Here is a 26,912-nt window from a genome sequence, read left to right on the forward strand (position 1 = left end):
ATTTTTACTATGTATCCCAAATGCTGTTTTTTTTTTATGTTGAACATGTGACTAGAAGCAGAGGACTAGAAGCTCCTCCTGCTTATGTTTCCCTGCAGACAGACATGGAAAGATCTGGGTCATGTGACAATTAATTGTAATGCCATCATCCTCATACAGAAAGAGAAGGGATAATGTAAATTAAGTGTGTTTAGTATCACTTTAAGAAAAAGTCCAAGAAGATTGCAAAAAAAAAATAAAGGTTTGAGGTGAGTTTTCTTTTATTTTTTTTGCTTAAAGTTTGTATCTTTTTATTTTTGGTATATTTTTTGTCTTTCTTGTCTTATGTAGCAGTTTTTCCAGGTCTTATGCTTGATGTGGGTCTGCCATTGTTACCAGTGACACCTCCAACACTTGAGTTGTGAACCCAGGTGTGAGAACTGAGACAATGACCATTCCGGCATCTTTGGTTTGCTTTGTTTTATTGTATTTAGGGGATCGGAAGAAGGGAATGAGTGGGATACTCCTCTGGCTCAACTAGGTACACTTTGGGACACTTGAAGAAAAATGCCTGTTGGCGCTGTCTTGACGCCAGCTGAATGCCGACCAGCACTTCCTGATGCCTATAAATACTGTAGTACTGAAACTGTGCTGGAACCTCGACTGTAACTCAGAAGATCCAGGACTGTAGAACACTTGACTCCTGACACTGCTTTAGCTCAAAAGTCAGGGTCAGCCCTTCACTGGCTGAGGTAGCTCTGTGTACATACATGCTGCTGCAACTCTTAACCTTGTACACTTCACACTGTATACTGACTCTTCAGGGCCCAAACTACAGGCACCCCCTTTCACACTTCAGGGTCCTCTACCTAGGTACCCCCTCTAATACTTCAGGGTCGTCTGACCAGGCACCCACTTTAACAGCTAGCTGACTCCTGGATCCCTAGGACCTTCTCCGGAGTAGTCCCCTCTGACATTAGGCAGACCCCCAGGGGCAGTCCACAGTACTCACAACCTTTGTAGGCTTTCCTGAAACTGGACCCCTCTCTCTCTCCACTGGTTCTCGGCACACCGGATCCCTCTGCAGCTCAGCTTCACACTCTCTAGATTCCCAGGCCTCCACCCGGGACACCCGCTTTCTCTGACAGGAGGAGAGACAGCCGTATTCTCCCTCCTGGGACTCTGCTTCCCGCCAAAGACACTGCATCATGCGTTCCCTTCAAACTTATACCCACTCCCAGTATCCTCTGCGGCAGAATCTGCCTTCTGGGGTAGATACAGGCCTGAATGAGCCACTGATTGGGTTTCCTCCACTGCCCAATGAGAATCCTCTCACAGAGCCAGTGGGGAGACTCCTTTCTCAGTAACCTCACCTGGGAGACATGACAGTCCAGCTGAAATCATGGCCCTGCTGTTAAGCAGCCAAGGCCCACTATACTTTACCTGGCACCTACCTGTAGGGTGCTACACTTACATATATATATATATATATATATATATATATATATATATATATATATATATATATATACACACACACACACACACATACATATGTGTATGTATATATCTTAACCCTTAATACATCATTAATTATTTCATCAATGGTCACAGAACAGCAGTAGATGGGAGCATTCCCCATAATCTTCAATTGCCTTATATACCTGCAGAATGGAAATAGACACAACTAACCCACATTAAAAAAAAAAAAATGTAAATCCAAATTTAAAATAATTGTTTTTTTGACACATTTAAGTCATGAATATATTTCAGTTCCCAATTCTTCAGAATTAGGTCACAGTTGCCTCCTCTCTGTTTTGGAACACAATCTATCGTCATAAGTTCCAACTGTGACACTAACTGTCCGTTTTTCTACAAAATGTCTCGCCAATGTCTGGCAGTTCAATAAATGCATCTTTAATGGAATACTTTTATTGCCTGATCAGTTTGTGTGTGGTCTCCCCAATATAACAGAGACCACATTGACACCAATCATTAATCATACATTATATATGACAAATGAAGTCTGACATGTAAAATATAGTCTATAAATGGTTTGAAATCCTTTATGGGGATGATTTAACGATCAAATGAATATATGTTACAGACAAATTAGATCTTTGAAGCTGCAGAAGACATTGCAGTCTGTGTAGAGAAGTGAGTCATACATTACAGAAGGAAGCCAATAGAACATGAGCAGTGCTCAGATCACAACATGCAACCCGTTCATTCTGCTTTTATCTCTAGCACAATGCATGTCAACACAGTGAAGTGTAGCCATAAAAATAGCTTGTTTCTGCAGGGCTCCTTTATACTGTCTATTCACCCCATTATACTGACACTTACTGTAAGATGAAATCACCATTCTGTATACAGCATGTCACAATGCTTTCACAGGTAAGTTGTAGAGCACTTCCAGTATATTTGTATTATTTTTTCTTTTTTCTTTGGAGGAACTGTACATCAAAAACTGTTTTGGTTCATGCAGATGCTGTTATCATACCCTTACCCTCAAGTATAAAGTCCAATATTTTCAACTGTTCTACCTTCAAGGCATGCAACATCAACATTCCCATAGACCTAGGCCTTATTCAAACGAAATCTAGGTTTAAAGTACACTATAGTGTCAAATTAAATGGACGCCCCTCCAAATTATTGAGTTCAGGTGTTCCAGTGAAGGATACTGTTAACACTACAGCATATGCAGGCATTTTTAGACAGTTGTGTGCTTCCAACCTTGTGATTACTGTTTGGGGAAAATCCCTGTATGTTCCAGCGTGACTGTACCCCTGTGTACAAAGTTTAACCAGTATGGTGGGGAGTAACTGGAGTGTCCTGCATAGAGCCCTGACCTCAAACTTACTAAACACATTTGGGGTGAATGGGAACATTAAATTATTGGAACATTGATATGAAACATTGAATTGGAACATTGATTGTCTTCCAGGTCCTTTCATTCAAATTCAGTACCTGACCTCAGAAGTAAGCTACTGATTGAATGGGTACACATTTCTAGGGACAGTCCAAAATCTTGTGAAAAGCCTTTCTGAGAATATTGGAGGATGTTGTAGGTTGGGGGGGGGGGGGGCAGCTCTATATTAACCACTTGCCGTACGACTATTTACTGCGGCGGTCAGCCCCTCACAGGCTAGCGACGTAGTACTACGTCGCTAGCCTGTGAGGGTCTAGGGAGCTCCCGCGTGGTCACGGATCCCCTGTGCGTGTGACCGGCAGACCCGATGTCCGCCGGTCACTCGGCGATCGTCGGTGCAGAGGGAGAAAGGCTAATGTAAACAAGCCGCCTGTCATTCTCCCCTTTGTATGAATGGTGATCATACGGTTCAACTATGTAGGACCGTTGATCACTGTTCATACACCTCAAGCCACAACCAATCACAGTTAGAATCCCGCCCCTAGGGACACACATAACCCCTCCCTCTCAAAAAAAAGTTAACCCCTTCACTGCCAGTGTAATTTTACAGTAACAGTGCATATGTATAGCACTGATTACTGTAGAAATGTCACTGGTAACCCCAAAAGTGTCAAAAATGTCAGTCAAGGGTCCGATCTGTCCGCCGCAATGTCGCAGTACCGCAAAAAAATCACAGATCGCCGCCGAAAATGTTAAAAAATTTTGATTTTTAAATTTTTTTTGGGGAATTTCATATAAAAAAAATGTGAAAAATATTGTTATTTTTGCAAAATTTACGCTCTTTTTTTGTTTATAGCGCATGATCAAAAAATCGTACAGGTGATCAAATACCACCAAAAGAAAGCTCTGTTTGTGGGGAAAAAAAGGACATCAAATTAGTTTGGGTACAGTGTCGCACGACCGCGCAATTGTCCGTTAAAGTCATGCAGTGCCGAATCGTAAAATAGGCCCTGGTCAGGAAGGGGGTAAAATCTTCCCGGGCTTAAGTGGTTAATGCCCATGGTTTAGGGGTCTCCAACAAGCTCACTTAGGTGTGATGGTCAGGTAGTACGCTAAATTGCCAACTTTTGTTCGTAAGTATATGTACAAACTTTTGGTAATGTGATATAAGTCTTAAATTAAAGCAGTACTCAACTCCCTCCGTGTGGCTTTTTCTTACTCCTTCTACCTGTAGTGCTACATTCTCTTCAATACACACACTCACCCGGACAGCGAATCCAGTCCTGTTGTGATACGCTGTTTGGGTGACATACGCCAGGTCCCATGAGGCCAACTGAGGTCTGTTCAGGGTGCCGACAGCCAACTACCGGTTACGCACTGGACCTGCCCCCTGGCCTGTCCCGGCCACTCCGTGTGCCGATCTGGCAGCCTCCTCGGAGATACGATTTAGTTATGCCAGGAGGCTGCCAGACCAAGGACTCATCATTATGACTGATAGGGGCAGGGCCAAAGAAAAAAATAAAGAAAAAAAATAGATAAACACAGAAAATAAAAATGCATGTATTCTGCTTGTGGAGGTGGTGGCAGTGAAGGAGACTGGGGTTACGTTCCACTTTACAGAAACTCCTGTGAGTTTTTTTTTTTTTCTGCTGTCCATGTCCCAACAGGAAGTGTAAAAAATATATCCCCAAAATGGGAAGAAATCCCCTCTGTCCCCTCACCTCCTATTATGGTGACAACTGTAAAATTCTGGTTTTCCTATCACTCTTTCTCCCAGTGACAAGAAACACACAAAAAAAAGTAGTGAATCTCTCCTGGAAGTTCATCTGTACCCTGATGAGATATATTATTGTAGCACCCTAGGTAGGTGCTAGAGAGTGAGTATAGTTTTTGGCTCTGTCTGCTTATCAATGGAGCAGCAGGTAACTTCTATATTGCTTTCTGCTTAACAGGGAGCAGGGATCTGTGAGTTAGGTCTGCTCAATGTGCCCAGTGTGTGATTCATATGGCCTGAGGGAGTGTCCCCACTGTGCCCAATGGGGAGGCACATTGGACAGTGGAGGAAACCTGGCCAATGAGGACACAGGCTTTTGATACAGCCACAGGGATTGGCAAAGATTGCTGTCTGGGTGCATTGTGGGGTGGGGTATAAAACGCTAGGGGCACGTGTGCATGAGGTCTTTGGCGGGAAGCAGAGTCCCAGAAGGAGGGTGGCTGCTGCCTCCTCTTCTGAAGTAGTTGGTGTGTGGTCACAGGCAGTCGTTCTGGTGAGCCAGAGGAGTGGAACTGAGCCCAGAGGTCCAGGAGAGCTGAGTGGAGGAGTTGAGGCATTGTGAGAATCTGGAAAGCAGTATTGTGAGTACAGAAGATCTTTCCTAAGGGTCTGCCCAGGAAATGGACTACTCCGGAGTATTGTAGTAAGTGGATGGGTGTCAGCTGGTGGAGGAAAGGGGGTACTAGGTGTGTGCCCTGAAGAGAAATACCAGAAGGAACATTTACCTCAGATTCATGCAGTGGCAGGATGAAGTAGCGGCCTTGCTGCATTCTCAAGTTAAAAGTCCTAAGAATTGTGAATAGTTCAAGTGTTGGGGTATTCCACTCATCCCTTCTCCCATCCCAATATATCCCAATATATAATAAAAAAAAACATCAAACCATTGACTGATCATTGACTGAGCCGAACGTAAATTGTAAAGATTTCTGCATGCAGTTGCTACGGGTAAAAAAAACAGCAACCCCCCAAGGGGGCAGTGCTACATTATTTATATATATATATATATGTATATAGGTTTAAATCCTATATCCAGTGCTCCAGGCTTTTCCAAACCTTATAGCACCGGCACACTATTATCTCCTATAGTGAAAACCCATAACCCTTCTAACTTCTCCTCCACATCTAACGTCTCAACATCCACTGTAAGACCCAACATCTCCTACTTCCCATAATGCCTTTACAGGATGGTCCACACATCCAAGAGAAGCGATTTAACTGCATGCATGCTCAGGGAAAAAGACGAAGGAGAGGGCATTGGGTACAGGTCCGATTGGACCTCAAAAGAGGGGGCCTAGTTGTAAGTGCAGCTTCTGCTACTCCTGTCCTTACTATCACCTCTATTGCTTCCTCCAACAGATTAGAAGTCCTCATGCAGCAAGAAAGGCCACACTTTTATACCAAACAATTCCTCTTTCAGTCTACTGAAGTTTTCTTGAGTGCACGTTTTAGGTTATTACTGTGAAAATTACCTAAAAGTATTTTTATGTGACTTTCACAGTTTGCTCGCCTGCTGTTCCATATTCATGACTGAATTTTACATATACGTTTATGGATTCTCCCATGTGCCTGAATTTCGGACTCAATTTCCCATTCTTGCGAAATGATTGCGGAGATAACAATGCAATCAGCACACTGAACATCTGCACTGTTAAAACCAATCACTGCTTAAAGCGGAGTTCCGGCCTCAAATAGCTTTTTTAACTAAAAATACCCCTATAATACTAATCCATCGCCCTTTACAGAACCGCTATTCTCATACTTACAAGGTGTACAGTATTGGATTTTAGTCAAAATCTTACTTTTAAAAAAGCTGTCTGGGGCGCGGCCATCTTAGACATGGGCATCTGAAGCCGCAGTGTAATCTGCTGTGTCCTTCAGATTGTTCTGGGAGTTCTTCCTGATTCCAGTCTCCTGGGAGTGATGACAAACAGCTCCCAGGATGCAATGCAAAGAGAGAAGTGATGTCGGTGGCCGTGGCCACAAACAGGGGAGGACTTGGCCTGGGGGCAGGGGGACAATTGCCCCCCGGGCTGCTCTGATGCCCCATAAAAAGGCTGCTCCGCTTCTGCCACACGCATGCCTAAGAGATTCCTGCTGAAGAGAAGTAAAAAGTCTCTTCCACTGACCTACTGAGTGCATGTTGAAGACAAGAACAGAGCCCAGGCCTCCCCCCAGCATGGATGGTGTAACCTGTGTCTGAGCAGAGGCCAGTTCCATGCACCGATGGAGCTGTCCCAGCTCCCCCCAATCACCCCCTGCTGGCCAGGTTGGGAACCTGGATTCAGCCGGTGAGTAGAGAGTACCTGGAGCAGGGCTTCAGCCTGGAATGGGGGTCAGGAGGAGGATGGGAAGAGGGAGAGTGGGGGGCCGAGTCGCTGCACAATGGGCCTCTGGTTTGCACTTGTCCCCTTGGCTGAAAGTTGCCAGTCAGCCCCTGGCCACAGAGGAGGGAGAAGGAGGAAGTACAATTAAAAATGCCCTGAAAATAAGGTAAGGGACCCCCGAAAAAAATTGAAAATGCCCAATTGTTGATCAGCATAGCGAGCACTCCAGGAATCACTAAAGTTGCAAAATAGGCCGAAACTCCTCTTTAAGCCACAAAGACAATGCCTTTCATTGCATCGGTATAAGCAGATCCACAGACATTCAAAAATTGAATGTTAAAGGCAAACTAAATTATGAACTATTTTTGAACAACATTCGTCAAGCTGTTGAATGTATTGTATTTTTGTTCAAATTTTTTGTGCAATTTTTTTTTTCAATTTTCATAAGAAAATCTACTGCTGTATAGCAAGCTTAAAGGGTAACTCCACTTTCGTACACAGAATGTGTACAGAGCGCCCCCCACAAACATAATTTCCTGGTCGTGTGATTGGCTGATGGATTTTCCCAGAAGTCTGCAGTAAGATACAAGTCTGATTTCAGGCATCCCCTATAACAAAATGTAATTTTTGGTGAGACACTCCCAATAGGAAGTCACGTCTAAAGAGATGCAGACCCTGCAATTTTCCTCATTAGAGCCCTGCAGATGCAGCAGCTGATTAAAAACTATGAAACCACTCCCAATAGATTTACTTACCACATGGACACAGAAAAATACACAGTGATTTCTTCAGAATAACAATAGGTAGGAATCTGCAACTAAGTTTGTTAAAATCCTTGCAAAGTACATAGATTACCCACAGGAGAATGTTTTTTTTCTCAACAATAGCGGAGTTAAAATCCTTGCAAAGTACATAGATCACCCATTGGAGAATGCTTTTTTCTCAACAAAAGCGGAGTTACTCTTTAAAGAAGCAGGGCAAATATACCTGGAAAAAGATTTTTTAAAGTTTTTAACGCTCAATTATAAGAACTCACATTCATGTATATATTTAAAATCAATCTTTATCTAAATTATAGTTTCCTTTTAATAAAAATAAAGATATTACAATTTTACAATAAGGAATACATGGTTTTCTACAAGTTAAAAAAAAATGTTCAGCCAAAAAAGTCTGCCTTAAATGTGTGCAGCCGAGGGTTCTCTTTAAATTAAATGTATTCCTGTTTAATAAATAAACTGAGGCAATCCTCGCTCGTTACAGTGGTAATGATCTGACAGACTGGAAATGCATGCAGATTCGCTCAAGTGTTTTGTCTCTCTTAGTGAAATAAAACTTTAATCTGCTGATTGCATAAAGCTTTTAAGCAAACTCCGTGATGCCCCATACCCAATTCTGTGTCACTGACTTTGAGGCTATTTTAGATGGTGGCTGGCTCCAGGGACGCTGCCCTCTTCCAAGAAGATCCCAGATACAAGAATGAGAAGGCACCAACACACGCTAAACATTGCAACTGAACAAACTAAGCACTCATTTTATAATGACAACAATTTAATCTAGATAAAATATCTCCCAACCACAGAAATCAATATATACTATATACTATATGAACGAAAGCTTGTAGACAGTTGACCGACACCCACCAGTATATGCGCAAAAATATGCTGACACCTCTCTAAATATATAGTTTTTTTATTTTATTCAATCTCTGTTTATTGAAAAATTTTAGGCAGTCACAAAAATGATTCTAGGTTGCACTGCCAAGCATGAGACTTGTCCTCGTTGGAACAGAGCTGTGTAGGAGAACACAAGGAAGGGTTGGTGCATCTGTGTAATATAATAATCATGTACTGTTTTACAACACATGCGCGCAGCAAGACCTCCGTGCACATTGTAATGGTTTTAAATGCATTCCATGCATGCCATATTAAGTCAAATCTCCACTAAATTATTTTAAATCAATTGTGCTTTCACAGTCTCGTGCCAATGGTAATTTTTCTCATCACCAGGTCTTCTCACCCAGCACCAGCACATGGCCTCACAAGGGCACTTTGGACTGTATGACCATATATTTCCATAGACACACTCCAAAATCTTGTGGAACGCCTACCAAGAAGAGAGGAGGCTGTTGTAGTTGCAAACTTGGGGCGGATGGATTAAACACCCTATTAATGCCTATGGTTTGAAATGGGATGTAGAATTCTTCCTTGTGAGGTGATGCAGAATTACATGTACATGTACATGGAGCCTAAGGGTTGGGTTCTTGGTATATGGTAGGGTGAAAAATGAGTTGGGCACCAGTCACTTTAGTCTTTTTAGATTTTATTGCTGAACTCAATTAAATTGTTGGTGATTGCTGGCTCTGTGAGAGACAGCCAGACAGATCTATGACCCTGTAAGAGCATCTATAGTCTTGAGTTGCAGTGAACCTCTCTCTAATAAATCTAGCTTCTAAGCATCTGATAGCAGATATCTTGACTTGGGGGCAATAAATCCTTCCTACAATGCCCAGCAGTAGCTTCTTCCCAGTTCCTCTGTGACAATCTTCAGCAAGAAGATACTTAGGCCAACCATACACGGTTCGAATATCACCCGGAACTGGGCGAGAATCGAGCCATTAATGGGCAGGCTGAATGTACCAAGTTGATCGATCAATCAACTTACCTGTTGAATTGGCCTCAGATTATCGTAAGCAGCTGCTATAGCCACAAGCGAAATAATCACTGTCTTCTTGTCGGGAGAAGACAATTGCTCGGCAGAAGGGATTGCTCTTTCAGCACTGTCTGTGTTGATGGGGGAATCATGCAAATTTCTTTCCTGCAACCTGTGGTTGCACTCTGGAAGGGTTATCCAAATATTTATCATCTCCCGAACTATACGTATGAACAAAACTTGGGGATTGGCTGGGTCAGGCAAATGTTAATAACTCAATGAATGTCCCTCCCCTGCTGATTACTAGAATCTCCTCAATATTAATAGGCAGAAGCAATCAATGTATTGAGCCTAGGAGAACCAGCAGGGTCCAGAAAAAAGCAAACAGAAATTAAGCTGGTTACAGCTTAGCTGCAAATACACTAACTTTAATTAGGGGCACTCCAGTTTAGAGCAGGGTCCCTATTCGAATATCCAACAAGCTCATATAGGGTTTCCACAAATGTTTGGGCATATAACATACTAAGCCCTTCCCCCAATCTACACAAGTTCTACCTCTAAGATAAATATATTCCATGAAATCACACCCAGTTTTAACAAATGTTATCCCATTCCTAGCCGAAAATTTGAACAATTCTGCTTAAATTGGACCTGTTCCAATCAAGACAACAATAGTGACTAGAGGAAAGAGCACTGTACCAATGAGTTATATTTTTTATTTAAATATAATACAATTTACACGATTCTTGTGTACAATTTTCTGTTTTAATATTTATATTTAATTTTTCAAGATCATAAATACTCATGAAAATGGTCATCAGTGCTTTACAAATCAAATAGATGTTGCTTTACCAGTGCACATGAGAAAAAAAAACAATATTCCAATTATATCTATACACAACTGCTTTAAATCGCATATAACCTCAATAAAAGTACCTAAACCAAGTACTGTAAACTCAAAAGAGAAATGTAAGGAGGAACATAGGTAGAGAATTAAGAGGAACAGGTGCAAGGAATCTCCGCTTTGGGGCGGAAAGCTGACGTGTAGAGGATTCCTGGGTTCCAGATGTCTTCAAATTTAGATTGTGAGTTGTACAAAATGCTTGATAACCTATCATTAACCATGATCCAGTTAAGTCTACTCTTCACTAATTCCAAGGGAATCACAGACCTATGCCAACATCTGGCAATAGAAATTCTAGTGGCTAGAAACATGTATAAGAGTAATTTGCATGACCCTCTGAGAACATTAAAACATGTGCTGCCTAGTAATGCCTCATTAGAATATTTTTTTTATATTAACCAAGGTCGCTGTATTTATGAGCATATAAACTTTGGTCTAAAGCCTTTGAACTTTCAGGTACAACCACAATATTCGGTACATGGTACACCCACCTGAACATCCCCAAAGCATTTGCAAAAACCTTCTAATATAAATGTAGTTAATTAGGTGAGGGGCATATAACTCTGAGCATTAGCTTATGATTTGTTTCTATTAAAGGGGATCTTCTCACTCAGGAGACACTTACCTCCTCTCCACCCCTCCCCCCCATAATGCCAGAATAGGGCTGTATTTATTTAATTTTTTTCATTAACATAGTGCACCCCCCCCCTTCTTGCACATCTTTTTGCCTAGACGAATGACATGCACTGCCCTCCCTTTGCCTCCTGGGATATGCACGTCACATATCCCAGGAGGCATAGCGCTTAATTTAGAAAGGAGAAGGAGGGCAAGCTTAGCATCACATCATTAGGGGGCATGCTGGTTTAATCAACAATGTGGCACGGGATTGAGAGGTGGCAGAATACAAGACCAAAGAACCGCTTTAAGGTAGTATTAACTGAAACTTTAGATATATTAGCTGCCACTTTGTGCCAATTGGGAAGCCCAAAGGCCTTGTTCAAGTCAATTTCTCAAAGGTCATCTTATGTAATAGCATGTCAATTGTACAGCAGTGAACCTTTCACCTTGGATATATTATTTCATATAGTTTCAAAAGAAGCCCACAAAGTGTCACGAGTGGCTATTTAGTGTTGTAAAAAGGGATGCATCTGCCAAAATTTGAACTTCTCGGTTGATATTTTGTCCTAAAGTAAGTCATGTCACAAACCCCATGGTCAGAAAAGTAGTCGCCTATTTTGAAGAATCCTTTATTACTCCACCATTGAAATGATTGTGGACACATGACTAGAGGATTCATCAACCTTCGGTCCTCGTACTTATAATAAAGACACAAACTGCATGACGTGGGTTTAAACGGCCACAGCAGCCAGTTTATTAACAAATGAATAAATAACAGAAATAGAACAATTTCAATAATGTAAATTCAACAATGCAACCAGGAGAGGTTCTTTGGGTGTCCTTAAGGCACACTTTATGACTATAATCAACCATGTCCTCAGCCGCGCCCCATCCGACTCAAAGACGTTGTGACTTACACCTTTTAGACTTTCCCCGAGGGGACCTAGCTCCTGGGAGAACCACCAACAACCAACCAGATGGAAGCGCCATACCCTAGATGGGCCCCCAATCCTTTAACAATATGGTTATTCACTGACCCCCCAAAGATCCCCTGACCCGCTACGGGATCCTAAGTGACACCTTACTCAAGCGAGTCCTTCAAAACCTCAGGAGCCCTCTACACTCCCTATTGTAAGCCCAAAAACCAGACATCTGTGCCCACGGCGTTGAGGGGAACACCATCGTCCTTCCAGTAACGGACGGTCTGATCCTCCAGTTCCCGGTGCTGAATTACCAAGCCCCCGAGACGAGACACAAACCGTCCTATGTCCCTGTTTACTTTGGCTTTATTCAAACGCTCAACAGAGCGAGCATGACACCAAATCCGGCCACAATGTCCGACCACAAAATGACAACCCAGGGGAATTCACGCAGCAATGGTAATTCGTCAAATTTGATATCTCTCACAAGATCCCTCCTGGACAAAGCCCCCATGTCATTCCCCCCCACGTGGAGGACTAGAACATCAGGGGGCCTGTCAACTCTAGAATAATAATGGAAATCGGGAACAACACGACCCCACATCATGCCCCAGCCTCGCACCGCAGAATGCCGAGTTGCCTCCCTTCAGGCCGTGCATCTGCCCAGATCGCTCCCCAGAAGATATAACAGTCTCCCAAAATCCACACCAGGCTCTGCTGAAATCCTGCAACAAGAAAAAACAAAATAGAAAGGAAAAACATAGAACCCAGAAAAAAAACACACAAAAAAACCCCCCAAATAACAAGAAAAGAACAACGAAAAAAGCATTACAGCAGATGAGGGTGTACTTAAATTTTAAAAGGGTCTGACTCCAACTTCCCTAAACATCTCACCACCTGAGGACTCAAACCCCAGCAAGCCACCTCTGTAGCTGCCCCCACTCGGGAAGGAATAAGTATTAAACTGGGAAGCTGTTCTGCCCGTCCTGGCCGGACAACGCTTGAAAATCGCCACAAACTGAAAACGCAACAAGAATGATCCATCTACATGTCGCAACAAAAGCCCCTGTACACCCCCCTGACCTGTACATAACGCCGTAATGCTAGAACCGGGCACACCATCTTGGGAAGCACTTTAAACAATGTCACAACCACACTCATCCCTACCTGATCAGTTTTCCATCTGCTGATATAGAGCTGGACACTATCGTCAGCAACATGTATATCCCAAAACCTCAACCCACCTGAACCACTCTTGTTCTTGCTCACCAACTCCCCAATTCGCAGCGCTCCAAAAAAGCTAGGGCAAAAGCTGCTGTAAATAACTGCACCTCATAATGGGAGGTGCACACCCCCGGGCAATATCCCCACCAGCTCCTGGAGCAAATCAAACAACACCGGGCGCATCGGATCTGGTACCACGCACCCACGCCGAAAACCCTTCATGGCCTGTCACACCATATAATCTTTGGTAATGTCATGTAGCCATGCAGCCTGAAAAGAAAAGCCAAAGCAGCCAACCTCTTGTTAATTTTGGATACGGATGTGCCCAAGATGAACTCCGTCCCAATAAAATACAACAGCAGTGAAAGTCTATCCGCATCCAAAAAGCAACCACCAACGGAACTCACCAATCCGGACCATTCCTTCCAAACCAAGTATGCAGTTTGGGTACCCTCACTCACCGATCGTTGCACTAGGGCCCCAGCTATTCCAAAGCCAGTCTCCACAGATGTTTGGGACAAGGCCAAGCCTGCTACTCAGCTGCCGGTGCCAGCCTCCAGAACCTGTCCCACTGAAAACGAGACAAAGCATCAGCAACAGGATTCTCCACTCCTGGTACATGTACAGCTTTCACAAAACAATTTAAACACAAACAACGAAGAACAAGGTAACGCAGCAAGACTGGACTGAGACAGACAGACTGGACACAACTGCCACCACGCCTATGTTACCACAATGAAGGCAAACCCAGTGATCCTGAAACTTACATCCCCAAATATCTACCCCCACCACAATGGGGAAAAGCTCCAAAAACACTAGGTTGCTCAAGAACCTTGCGAATCGCCATTTCTCAGGCAATGCTGCTGCGCACCACACCCCCTGACAATATGCCCCGAAACCAAAGCTGTCTGCAGCATCAGTAAACAGGTCAATGTCAAAAGCTGCCACCACAGGGGCCATCCACAAGGACATCCCGTTGTAAAAGGTCAAAAAATTGTCCCACACCCATAGATCAGCCTTGTGCTCCCCTGACAGTCTAATGTAATGATACAGCATTTTCACCCCGAAAGTAGCAGTACTGAGGCGACGGCAGAAAATGCGCCCCATAGGTATGATGCGGCAGGCAAAGGTAAGCTTACCCAGCAAAGACTGCAACTGTTTTAGCCTGACTTTCTTTCTTCACTTTCAGTGCAGCATCAATCACCAGCCGCAGATCCTCCAATTTGTCAAGCGGCAATTACGTCAATTTCGTGTCAATGACAATGCCCAGGAATTGAATCTCCGTGGAAGGACCTTTTGTCTTCTCAGGCACCAGCGGGATTCCGAACTGCTGTGCGATACCTTCCAAAGTATGCAATAAGACAATGCAAACTGTGGAATTCGGGGGACCGATTCAAAGAAAATCGTCAAGGTAATGCAGAACTGATCATAACTGCGATTCATCCTGTACCACCCATTCAATGATGGTACTAAAAGTCTCAAATTAGGAGCACGAAATGGAGCAGCCCATTGGTAGACAACAATCAATAAAAAAACGCCCACCCCAAAAACAACTCAGCAACCGTTGGCTCTCCCGATGTACTGCCCGCAGACGAAAAGCGGATTTGATATCCGTCTTTGCCAACAATGCCTCCTGGCAATACCACTGAACCCAGTTGACCCTCTGTATCAAAAGAGGTATACGACACTGACATTAAATCAGGCTCGATCGCATCTTTCACCGAAGCTCCTTTCGGATACGACAAATGATGTATCAACCGAAATATGTTTGGTTCCTTTTTAGGGACCACCCCCAAAGGCGATACATGCAAAAAAGGGGATGGGTGGTCGATCAAAAACCTCCTTAGCTAATTTAGAAAACCACCTGTGGGAACTGAAACGTGGATTTTAAATTCTTGGGCACCAAAGTACATGACATAGGTAAAGAACATGGAATACGAAAGTAAAACTGCCGCCGCCCTCCTGGGATATTTACTTAGGAATGGCAGCATTGCAGAAAGATTTACTGGGGTCCTCCCTTTTTGAAGTGGACACAGCAGGATCCAGCTTCCCTTTCTTAGAGCATCTGGCGAAACCGTGGGAACCCCCGCAGCTGAAGCACTCATGGTGGAAACGACAGACTGTGCCAAAACAAAACATCCCCTCGTTGAACTGCCAACAGTAGCCTTTTCTATATGTGGCCGACTGTCCAGCGGCACCGGAAACAGCCGGCCCTTTGATGGCTGATTGGCCAAAATGCATCAGGTGACCTCCCTGCAGCTTTCAGGACACGCTCTTTTGAATGTACACCGCGGTTTTCCTCTACACTTCTGCTGATTTTATGAGTTTTTCATGTAAGTGACTACAATAAATGTAAATGAGTTTTTAATACTGCACCATGAGCCCCTTTCCTTTCTTTTGGTATTGAAACCTTCTGGGTGGACTCGTTTATCTGAATGTTTGACCATCCTCTGTATGAGATCGCTTTCACCACAAAGAAATTGGCTGATCCCTGCAACCTGTATTGATGCCTTTTTAAAGAGAGTATCTGCTGTTGAGACCTGATTCCTTTGGAAGTGGCTATCCGAAGTGCGGTTTTTTATACATAACAACGCATCTTCCCCATTTTTATCTGGTAAGCAGTCTGTGTGACCACCATTGTTGGATAAATTCCATGGGATTCTGGTGACGGTCTTTCAACTGTAATCATTATCTTTATATATATATATATATATATATATATATATATATATATATATACTTTTCTGGTGAGCGGCCCTCTTTTATCATTCATTGAGGGTTTTTTTTTCAGCTCTTGGTGGCGGGTACTTATTCTTAATCTAAAAGTTAGGATATGCTGCACCATGAGATGTTTTCTTGTTTATTTGCATATTTCCTGCGATCTACATTGATTTGATCGAGCCAAACTGGAGTAGCAAGTCAAGCTGGAATAACGAGATCCTACACCGGCTCTACTTACCGATAGGTCTATTTTATCCTTTCATCTGGTAAGCAGATTGGATTGTCCCTATCATTTTACAAAGACTACTTTCAGAGCGCCGCAAACCTACAACATTTTTATATTAGATCTGAGTCGTCTTAATCAGAATTTGCTGGCAGCCACCCGCTTTTGGACTTTTTATTATTTATTCTTGTGCACGGATTCTCTTTTATATTATAAATCCTGAAAACCGACAAAAAATTCCGCCAAACCCAACATACCCGGGGGGAAGCGACCGGAAGACCTACATTAACCCCACTAGGGGCCCAATCCTGGCCCCTTGCACAATCCCCCACACCCTGCGCTAAAGAGGTAGGTAACGAGCTAGACTTACCAAGCTGCCCTTGTGTCGAACCGTGACCATCCGCACAATGTAGCAGATGCTGGTCCTGCTGATGGGTTAAGGACCTTCTACAGCCCTGTCCAGCTCTCCTAGAATAACTGCCTGTCTCCCGGGATCTCCTCCATGCTCTTGAGACTGTTCTGGGAGACAGCAAACCTTCTGGCAATGGCACGTATTAATGTGCCATCCTGGAGGAGTTGGACTGCCTGTGCAACCTTTATAGAGTCCAGGTATGGCCTCATGCTACCAGTAGTGACACTGACCATAGCCAAATGCAAAACTAGTGAAAAACAGTCAGAAAAGATGAGTAGGAAAAGAAAATGTCAGTGGCCTCAACCTGTAAAACCATTCCTGTTTTTGAGGTCGTCGCATTGTTGCCCATCTAGTGCACCTGTTGTTATTTCATTAACACCAAAGAAGCTGAAACTGATTAACAACCCCCCTCTGCTATGTAATTGACCAGACCAATATCCCAGGAGTTTAATTGACTTGATGCTTTACTCTGATTAAAAATTGTTCCTTTAATTTTTTTGAGCAGTGTATATATCAGGATAGTGGACAGCCCTGTTGAGTTCCTCAAAAGATGTTGATGGTTGAGGGCTTTTATCCTTTGATATAAATATTACAAAATTACACCCTCCCCCATTTTGTGAAAATGGCTGTAGGTTTAGGGGCATTAGGCATGGGTAGAATGGCAGAGTTATTATTTATTACAGGCATTTGTAAAGCACTGACATTTTTTCTAGCACTTTACATTAGTCCCTTTAAGGACCTTACAATCCATGGTTCCTATCTCACATGCATACATACTGTATACCACAGCCAATTTACCTACCAGCATGTCTTTGGAGTGCAGGAAGAAACCCACGCAAGCACATGGAAAACATGCAAAAGCCACACAGACAGTATCCTGACCAGGATTTAAACCAGGGACCCCAGTGCTGCAAGTCTGACGTACTAACTACTAAGACACCAAGTTGCAATATTCTTGTGAATAACTCTATACCATCTCTGGAATCAAGTGTTGGGACATTACACTCAGCCATGCCAAAAGCTAAGGAGTATGTGCCGACTTGCCAGTAGTCTAATTTCCATTGGACCCATTGGATAATAATACGTTTATTTAGGATATTTAGGCTTGAAGCATGTCAATGTAAAAGGGACATTCTTTATCAACACAGTACAAAAAGAAATCACTGGATATGTGAAAGGCATGTTAACACGGGAAATATAAATAAAAGATCATTTTAATGGCATCTACACACAACTTGTATGTTTTATTAATGTTTGTAGTGCCACCAGTGATTACAATTTCTCACCTTCACAGGTATTTTTCATTCCAAATATTTTCTTAAAGTGAACCTGTGTGCAGGCTGAAGCCATTCAACTACCAATAAAAATGCATAAACACAAGCGGACATTTTGTAGTGTTCCCTTTCAAATACAGGGCTCAATATTATTAATATAGGGACTTCAGATTTGTTGAGCTCAAGATGTCTAAAAAAGAGCTCTGTAATCATTATTACATATTTAAATGTATTTTTTAAATTGAAGCAGTGCAAGTACCTGAATTTGATTTTGTATGAGCCCCTGTACAGCAGAGCTCAGAGAGAAGGAGGGAGAAGCAGCATAAGGAGCCAATCAGGCAAGGAGTCTACTGATAGGAGGAGAGATCAGAGTACAGGAAGATAAACTCATTGGTGAGCTGCTTCTCCCATCATTTTCAAAGGTTGTTGGTGAGGGGGGAGACCTGTAAATGCAAGCGATGCTAGAGAAAAATTGGGTCCCCTCCCCTCTCAGGCGAATCTGTGCTTTGTGCTAGAGATGTGTAAATCCCAGGAATGGATGGACATAATAGAAAATCCTTATGTAGGTAGAAAAGCTTTCAAATATGTATTCCATCTTTTTATTTATCTCTTTTCTGGAAGTTCAGCTTTAAGACATGTGCTGGCCCATTCCTCCTGCGAGTAAAGCTGATAGAAAATAAGGATCTGTCCATCTCCCTGTCCACTTGCCGTTTTTTTTTTTTTTTTTTTTTCATTTTTATTTTACAGCAGAGACTCTATTGTGCATTAACATTGTGCCCTGTGCACCATGGGATTTGTAGTCCTGCCATCATGTGGAAGGGAAGACAAGGGAGGACTGGGCAAGGGGGCAGGGGGGCAATTGCCCCCTGGGCCACTCTGATGCCCCGTAAAAAGGCTGCACCACTTCTGCCACAGATATGCCTAAAGTTTTCTGGTGAAGAGAAGTAAAAAATCCCTGCTGCTGACCTACTGAGTGCGGGTTGAAGACAAGGACGGAGTGCAGGCCTCCCCCCAGCATGGATGATGTAAACTGTGTCCGAGCAGAGGCCGGTTCCATGCCCCACTGGAGACTCTCCTCCAGCCCTAACCGAGCTGTCCCAGCTCCCCCAAATAGCCCCCTGCTGGCCAGGTTGGGAGCCCGGATTCAGCCGGTGAGTAGAGAGTACTTGGAGCAGAGCTTCAGCCTGGAATGGGGGTCAGGGGTAGAATGGGAGGGGGGCTGAATCCCTCCATCATGGGCTTCTGGTTTGTCCTTGCCCCCTGGGCCAGAAGTCAGCCCCTGGGGGAGCAGACTGTGTACACACTCCCTGACCAGAAGTTTGGGGAAGCTTCACACAGAAACCCCAGGCTGTGGTTGTGATAAATTATGACTAAATGTTTTGGCACTTTTTTTTTAAGAAACACGTTGAGGTCTATTTATAAAACATTAATTGGGTGAATGTCACGCACAGTGGTGCAAACTGCACAAATCTTATTCATCATTTCTGTAATAGATCAATTCCTATGATCATCAGCTCCACCTAGTGGCCAAAATATAATCTAGTTTTCTAAAATACCTCCGTGAGAGATTATACTGCATTTTGGCCACTAGATACATCTCACAATCATAAGAATGAATCTACTTGAAAAGCTACAGCCACAATTTGTGCAGCCTGTATACATGTGTATGGTGTTCGCCCAACGAATGATATATATATTAGACATATGCCGGTTTTCGGTAATTCGATATATCGCGGTATTGCATAGCCACGGTATTGTTATTGTGGCATTTTTAAAATACCGAGTTTCTCTGTCAAGTCTGCCTGACTTGTGAATTGATACATTTCAGTGAGCTGGATGACTCATTCACTCACACAGCTAACACCTTTCAGCATTAAGTCTCCCAGTAACTATAAACAAAAATGATTACATTGTATCTTTTCCTTCCCTCTGCCAGGGAGAAAGGAAGTTTAACCTCTTAAAGACTGGATCTTTTTCTGACACTTGTTGTTTGCAAGTTAAAATCAGTTTTTTTTGCTAGAAAAGTACTTAGAACCCCCAAACATTTTATATATTTTTTTAGCAGAGACCCTACAGAATAAAATGGCGATTGTTGTAATATTTTATGTCACACTGTATTTGCGCAGCAGTCTTTCAAACGCAATGATTAGACTTTAATGAATAATTAAAAAAAAAAAAACGTAACAGTAAAGTTATCCCAATTTTTTTTTTTTTGTTACACAGAGAATCGTGATCTTTATTCCAAGCTAAAAAATCGTGATTCTCATTTTGGCCAGAATCGTGCAGCTCTAATAAATATATATATATATATATATATATATATATATATATATATATATATATACACACACACACGCATAGCAGCCCACATTACATTATTATATAGCCATCAAGCAGTGTCTACAAAAAATGCAGAAAGCTTGCCAGAGCAGGAACTGCAGGTTAGTCGCATGGTGCAAAAGCAGGATGGATTTCAAGGCCACTGAATTTTAAAAAAATGCTGCATGCACCTTTTTTCTGCGGAAAATGAGGGCATAGCAGCCCGTTCAAATCAACGGGCTGCTATGCCTGTGCAAATGTGGGCCGCCAACCTGCATACATGTGAACCACCAACCCGCATACATGTGAACCACCAACCCGCATACATGTGAACCACCAACCCGCATACATGTGAACCAGGCCTAAAGCAATAGTAAAGTCATTTATAAACAACACCTCCTTCAGGTTTAACCACTTCTTGACCACAAGGATTTGCCCTCTTAATGACCAGGCCATCGGATCGGAGCCGAGCGCCAGGACCAGTTATCACCAGTTAGGCCAGACACTGCTTGATGACCTATTTTAGGCCTGGTTCACAGAGTCTGTACTGACTGACTATATAATAATGTGCATAAGTGAACCAAAGCCCCTAAATTCAGCAATGAAATTGAAGTGAGGTGGAAATTTAATAATTTAAATTTAATAATAGAATACCGTGATAATACTGTATACCGTGGCAAAACCTTAATCAATTAATCGCAGCATGAAAATCTGATACCGTCACAAGCCTAATATATATATATATATATATAGACCGCAAAAGGTTGTACTGAATTCCTTTAAACAGATTTATTTCAGAAAAAGGGATATTAATATTACTTTAATGACTTTTTTTGGAATGGTAAAAGACTCTCAGACATAAGAATATTGTCATTGTATTGTTTAATGTTTAATGGCACCATAAGACTCCTACAGACCTCATAGCTTCCAAGTCTTGGAGTGAGAATGAATCATCTAGATTAGATTATTCCTGACGATTGTTCCTGTTCTCTCTCCAGAGATACATCTGGAGCCAATGGTGTCAAATTTGGCCTGTATGAGCTTGTTTAAACTAAGTATTATTTATTTTTATTTTTTTTAACTTAAACTTAAAAAAAAGTTATTTTTTTTCATTTTAGGGAAAAGTTAAAACCTCTGCCAGTTTTTTTTTCTCTTCTGGATGTCTTTGCTAAGTTGGGGAGAATTCTCTTCAATTCCTGAATTGGATACACAGCATTAATAGGTAACTCTACTTTCGTGGAAAAAAAAATACCTTTCCATGGAGGCAATCCAGCATTCCATATTTGGGACTACAATAAACAGCTGACCCAACACAGCTAGCTGATTCCAACTATATGCCACTTATAGAGAAATTGTCCAAAGAAACACATAGATTAGCTAAGACAGAACTATTCTGGTCAGGAAGATTGGCCTCATTTAAGATGCTTATACTCCATCAAATACTATATATCTTTTGAACACTTCCAATTCCATTGAAAAAAAAAAACATTTAAATTCCTTAAACTCTCTTCTAAGAAAATTATCTGGCGATTTGGCCACCTCAGAAGTTCCAAGATCCACTTAATCAAGCATAGATCTATAGGGGGCATGGGAACGACCGACCTACACGACTACTATCACACCCTCGATACTTACCCAGTTAAAGCGTAATTCCACTCAAAAGTGGAACTTCTGCTTATCTGTCCCCCACTTGTGTACCCTGTCCCCACTTCCGTCGGACCTCTCAGTGGCGAAGTGCCTCAGAAGTTCGGCCCCATCTTCCTCCCTCTGCTTCTTGGCCAGTAAGAGAGCGCAGTGCGCTTCGAGCATGCACAGTAGGGACCCGGCCGTGAAGCTGCAAGGCTTCCCTGCTGGGTTTCCTTACCGGCATTGGCAGTGGCAGCATCTGACAGCTGATGGAAACATTGGCTGCAGGATTCTAGGACAATATCCCCCCCGACAATATCCCCCCGGACAATATCCCCCTGGACAATATCCCCCGGACAATATCCCCCCGGACAATATCCCCCGGACAATATTCCCCCGGACAATATCCCCCCTCTAACCCTAACCCTATGTCCAGGGGGATGTTTTCTGGGGGGATATTGTCCTGGGGGATATTGCCCGGGAGATGTTGTCATGGGGGGATATTGTCAGGGGGGATTTTGTCCAGGGGGAATTATGTCCAGGGGGATGTTGTCCGGGGGGATATTGTCCTGATACCGGCTGCAGTGCCAACATTGCTGGACTTCAGGACAGGTAAGTGTCCTAATATTAAAAGTCAGCAGCTACATTCTGTGTAGCTGCTGACTTTTCATTTTTGGAGGGGGGGGGGCGATCACCGCTTTAAGATGCTGGTTCCTTCCCTCTGAAACCCTATGGCCTTCCATTGAGTCTGCCCTCAGCCCTATCTCAGACTTACGCTCTCTCCTGCTCATAGACATCTGGAGACCATTTCCTTTAAAACAATTGCCACCAACAACACAAACTACCCTGACATCATGGAGAGATCTCAACAAACTGACTCATACATCTACTAAAAAAATAGAGGTCCAGGTACCTATAAATATTTTGACAAATAAAATACCTACTATTGCACCTCTTAACTGGCATGACAAAGGTATTCTCTGGATTGCCGACCTATACATTAACAATACTCTCAAAAAGTTTGATATGCTCAGAGAGGAATTTGATCTCCCACCCCCAGACTACTATACATTTCTACAAATCTCCCACTTCTTAAGATCCTTGAAAACCCCCCCCGTATCCATCGCCAAAAATCAGTATGGCAATTCTACACCTCACAAACTGCTCCCCACAAGGGCATATAATTTTTTTACAATTTATTTCAAAATAAACTTAGCTTTCACAAGTCTGACCCATACCAAAAATGGGAAGCTGACATTGGTAAAACTTTCACCAACTCTCAGTGGCAATCCGCATTGAGGACAGTTTACGGGGCTACGAGATGTGTAAACCATTGGGAACTTTCACAAAAATAGCCTTGAGGTGGTACCTAACGCCTTATACGGTGTCCAAATTTTCCCAATCTAACTCCCCACTATGTTGGAGAGAGGTGTCAGTAATATTATGCATATGTTCTGGTCCTGCAAGCACCTTACCAGCTTCTGGAACAGTATTTTTCGCCTTATCTTCAGCATTATGGGTATTTTTACCTCTCCCAACCCTGCAATGGCAATATTGAACCTTGGCATTGATAACTTTCCTCAAACCCACCGTACAGTGGTCACTCCTATCTTCCTGGCAGCTAGATTACTTATGATGGAAATCCAATAGGGCTCCGAATATTTCGGAGGTCCTGGAAACCATACAAACGTATAGATTATATGAATTATTGCTGGCTAACAAGTGTGGTAATAGAACTAAATACAACTCACAATGGTAAATATGGACAGACTGGTTTAACACACAATAATATTACTGGACATCGCCACAATACCAGCCCTACTCTCTTTCCAATCATTGGTCAAACAGTGTCTAGACTTTTATTTATTATTTGTATTATTTTATTAATTTTTTTATTATATTTTTTTTTATAATTTTTGAACCAGTTCCCATCTGTACTAGTTTCACTTGACCTTATTCTCCTGTCATCGATTAGACTGATTAGAGTTTGTTTTCTCTTTGCGTACTTACAAATTACCCGTGAAACTGTAAACTTCTGATTGTTACATAATTATCCCTCTGGCATTGTTTCTACTCTGCTCTTTTATATGCAAATATTTTCAATAAAAATGAATAAAAAGAAAAATAATTACTTTTCCTTTTTAACTTGCAGTGCTGTCATTTTCTGAAAATGTAATGCAATATGGCTACCAGGAGGTCTTCTGTACATAGAATGTGTTCTAAAAATAATTTCCTGCTTGTGTGATTGGCTCACTGATTTTCCCAGAAGTCTGCACTAAGATGCAAGTCAGGTTTTAGGCATCCCCTGCAACAAAAATGTCATTTTTGGTGAGATACTCCCAACAGGAACACATCTAAGGAATGCCAGCCCAGCAGCTTTCCTCATTAGAGCCCTGCAGCTGCTGCAGGTGATTGATAATTATGAAACCACTCCTATTAGATTACCTTTCCACATGGACAGAGACAAACACACAGGGATTTCTTTAGAATAACAAAAGATAGGAATCTGCAACAAAGTTTGTTAAATCCTTGCAATGTACAGAGATCACCCAGAAGGGAATGTTTTTTTCTCAACAAATGTAGAGTTACGCTTTAGGAGAGGAAATTCGATTTCTCATCACCTCCTGTTTCAGTTACAACCATACAAGTTTGGATTTTTCATCATCATGGACAATGGTCATTAGGACGATTAGAGAGGGAGAATCCTCCCAGAGGAGACAGAGGCAACAATAAACACCTGACAGGGGGGTAGGGAACTTGTGCTATCCAAAACTAAAGACAAACATTTTGGCTTTATACATACTTTAAAGCTGAACTCTAGGCTCAAACATTTTCATTTTGCTATATTCCTCAATAGACACAAAAGATATAAACCCACTTTTTGTGCACCAAATCCAGATATTTCCCTGTAAAATGAGCAATGACATCATCACTGTGCTGTACATAACCTGTGCAGAGAGCAGAGCTGTGAGGGGGACCAAGCAGGCCCCACCCATTACAGGCTGACTGCAACTGTACAGGCTACAGGAGGGGGCGGAGACAAGACCAGTCACCCTGCACAAGGAAAGAGAGCAGTAGTGACTGGTCTTTATTACAATAAGCTTCTTTTTCATACTGGATTAATGCACAGATCTGGAATAAATACACCAAGATTTATGAACAATAGACACGTCTCTTGTATTTTCGCAATATTTCTTTAACTTGAAGTTCAGCTTTAAAGGTGTCTACGGACAGTAGAGATTGGGCATGGCCATGAAGAGGGGTGGGAAAGAGGGGCGGCTGCCCTTGGTACTGTGGTATCATGTGAGGTGGGGGGCACCACGAGGAGACTGAGGGGGGAGAGATTTGTAGTGGGAGTCAGAATTTGGGGGGCAGCAGGGGGTGAGAATTTTTCTAAGAGGGAAAATGTGTGTGTTTGCGCTAGGAGTGGTGATTCTGGGGGATTTATGTTGGGGTGAGGGTGGGAGAAGAGTATTTGAGTGAGGAGGGTCGATTTGAGGGGGGTTTGTGCTAGCTGTGGTGATATGGTTGAGGAGAAATTATTTTTTTTGGGGGGGGGGGGGGGATTTGTGCTAGTGGGGATGATTAGGTGGTGCTTGTGCTAGGAGGGGGGATGGTGGGATATTTGAGCTAGGAGGGGGATTTGGAGGGGGGGGGGGAATGTGTGGGATGGAGGATTTGTGCTAGGAGGAGAAATTATTATAATTTTTTTTTGGGCTAGTAGAGATGATTGGGGGATGCTTGTACCAGGAGTGAGGATTGGGGATATATGTGCCAGGAGGGGGATTTGGAATATGGGGAGGGAACATTTTCGGGGGGAGGATTTGTGCTAGGAGGGGTGATTTTTTTGGGGGGCGGGGAATGGCGGATCTGGGGGATGGAATTTATGCTTAGGGGGTAATCAGGCGGATTAATGCCCAGTTTTTTTTGGGGGGGGGGAGTTTACACATATTGGGGGTGGCGCAGTTCGGCATGTGTGCCCTGGGCTCTAGGTGACCTTGTCCCGGCATTGATGTTGGTTGTGCATTCATGGTCAGACTACCTTCAGATATCTACATTTTCAGACCGGGGGGCAGCAGTTCAGGCTTTGTTTATGGAGAAAGATGGGAAAGGTGTACTGCTGACATCTCTGGCACTGGCATATCACAGAGTATACAACAGTGACCATAAAAGTATTTTTTATTTGTATGTGATGATGAAATGCTGATAAACTGTAATAAAGTGCGGAGGAGATGACAAAATGAAAGAGTAAATAAATGACACATACGGGAGTATCCCAGTGACGGGAAGTTGGAGTAGAAAAGTGAAGAGGAGAGCACAAGGTCACATACAGTATTGGAAGAAGTATTCTTTAATTCATAGCTCCTGTACTACCTACTGATAGGAACATTCCAGGGAGAGTTTAATAATTTGGATTTGTAGTATATTGAAAGGTATCTCTATGCAAATGCACATCAACACCTTTTTTAGTCCTTGCCCACCAGCCGTAGAGGAAAAGGGAGTTAGAGAAACTTAGTGGTCACATGACCACATGTAGAAGAACAGAACAAAGGTATTTATGTGGGTTTTTTTATTTTTTTTTTACAGTTTTTATCCTAGACTTTATACTGGACTCTCTCTCTCTTGGTGAGTTTGAGTAGTAAGTCTTGTCATCTACTTTAAAGCCTACCTTCAGGCACCCCTGGCAAAAAAAAGGAATAGGAAGGTTGCAATACCCACCTTTTCCCTGGCACTGTCCCTGCAGTAACCTCTTTTTGCTGCAAGATGTCCTCAGTCTTCAGGGTTTAATGATGTCCATTGGCATTCATCCCAAAAGACTGAGTGCTGCAAGGCTTCATTGTCCCACCAACCTAAGGGATCATCACCATGTCAATGAAGACCGGCCACTGTGAAGAGGAAGAAGCCCCTGTGGCACCACATGACTGGTCTGAAGAGTTACAAAAGGGTAAGTATAAAAATAGGGGGGGGGGGCGGCCAGGGGGCCTTTTAATTACAATAGTTCATTCACACTGACCAAATATAGAAAATAAGAGCTCCCTATACGAGGACAACAAGAAACCAAGTAGGACCCAG

The 26,912-nt window shown here is 42.8% G+C and overlaps 1 protein-coding gene across 1 annotated transcript in view; it reads right to left on the minus strand.

Moving 5' to 3' along the window:
* The window catches only part of CHRM4 (cholinergic receptor muscarinic 4), a 145,773-nt gene that overhangs the window by 42,728 nt on the left and 76,133 nt on the right, over nucleotides 1–26,912 (minus strand). The gene's annotated exons all lie outside the window — the stretch shown is intronic.

This window comes from Pelophylax lessonae, assembly GCF_965119305.1.
Source record: "Pelophylax lessonae genome assembly, chromosome: 10".
Lineage (NCBI taxonomy): Eukaryota > Metazoa > Chordata > Amphibia > Anura > Ranidae > Pelophylax > Pelophylax lessonae.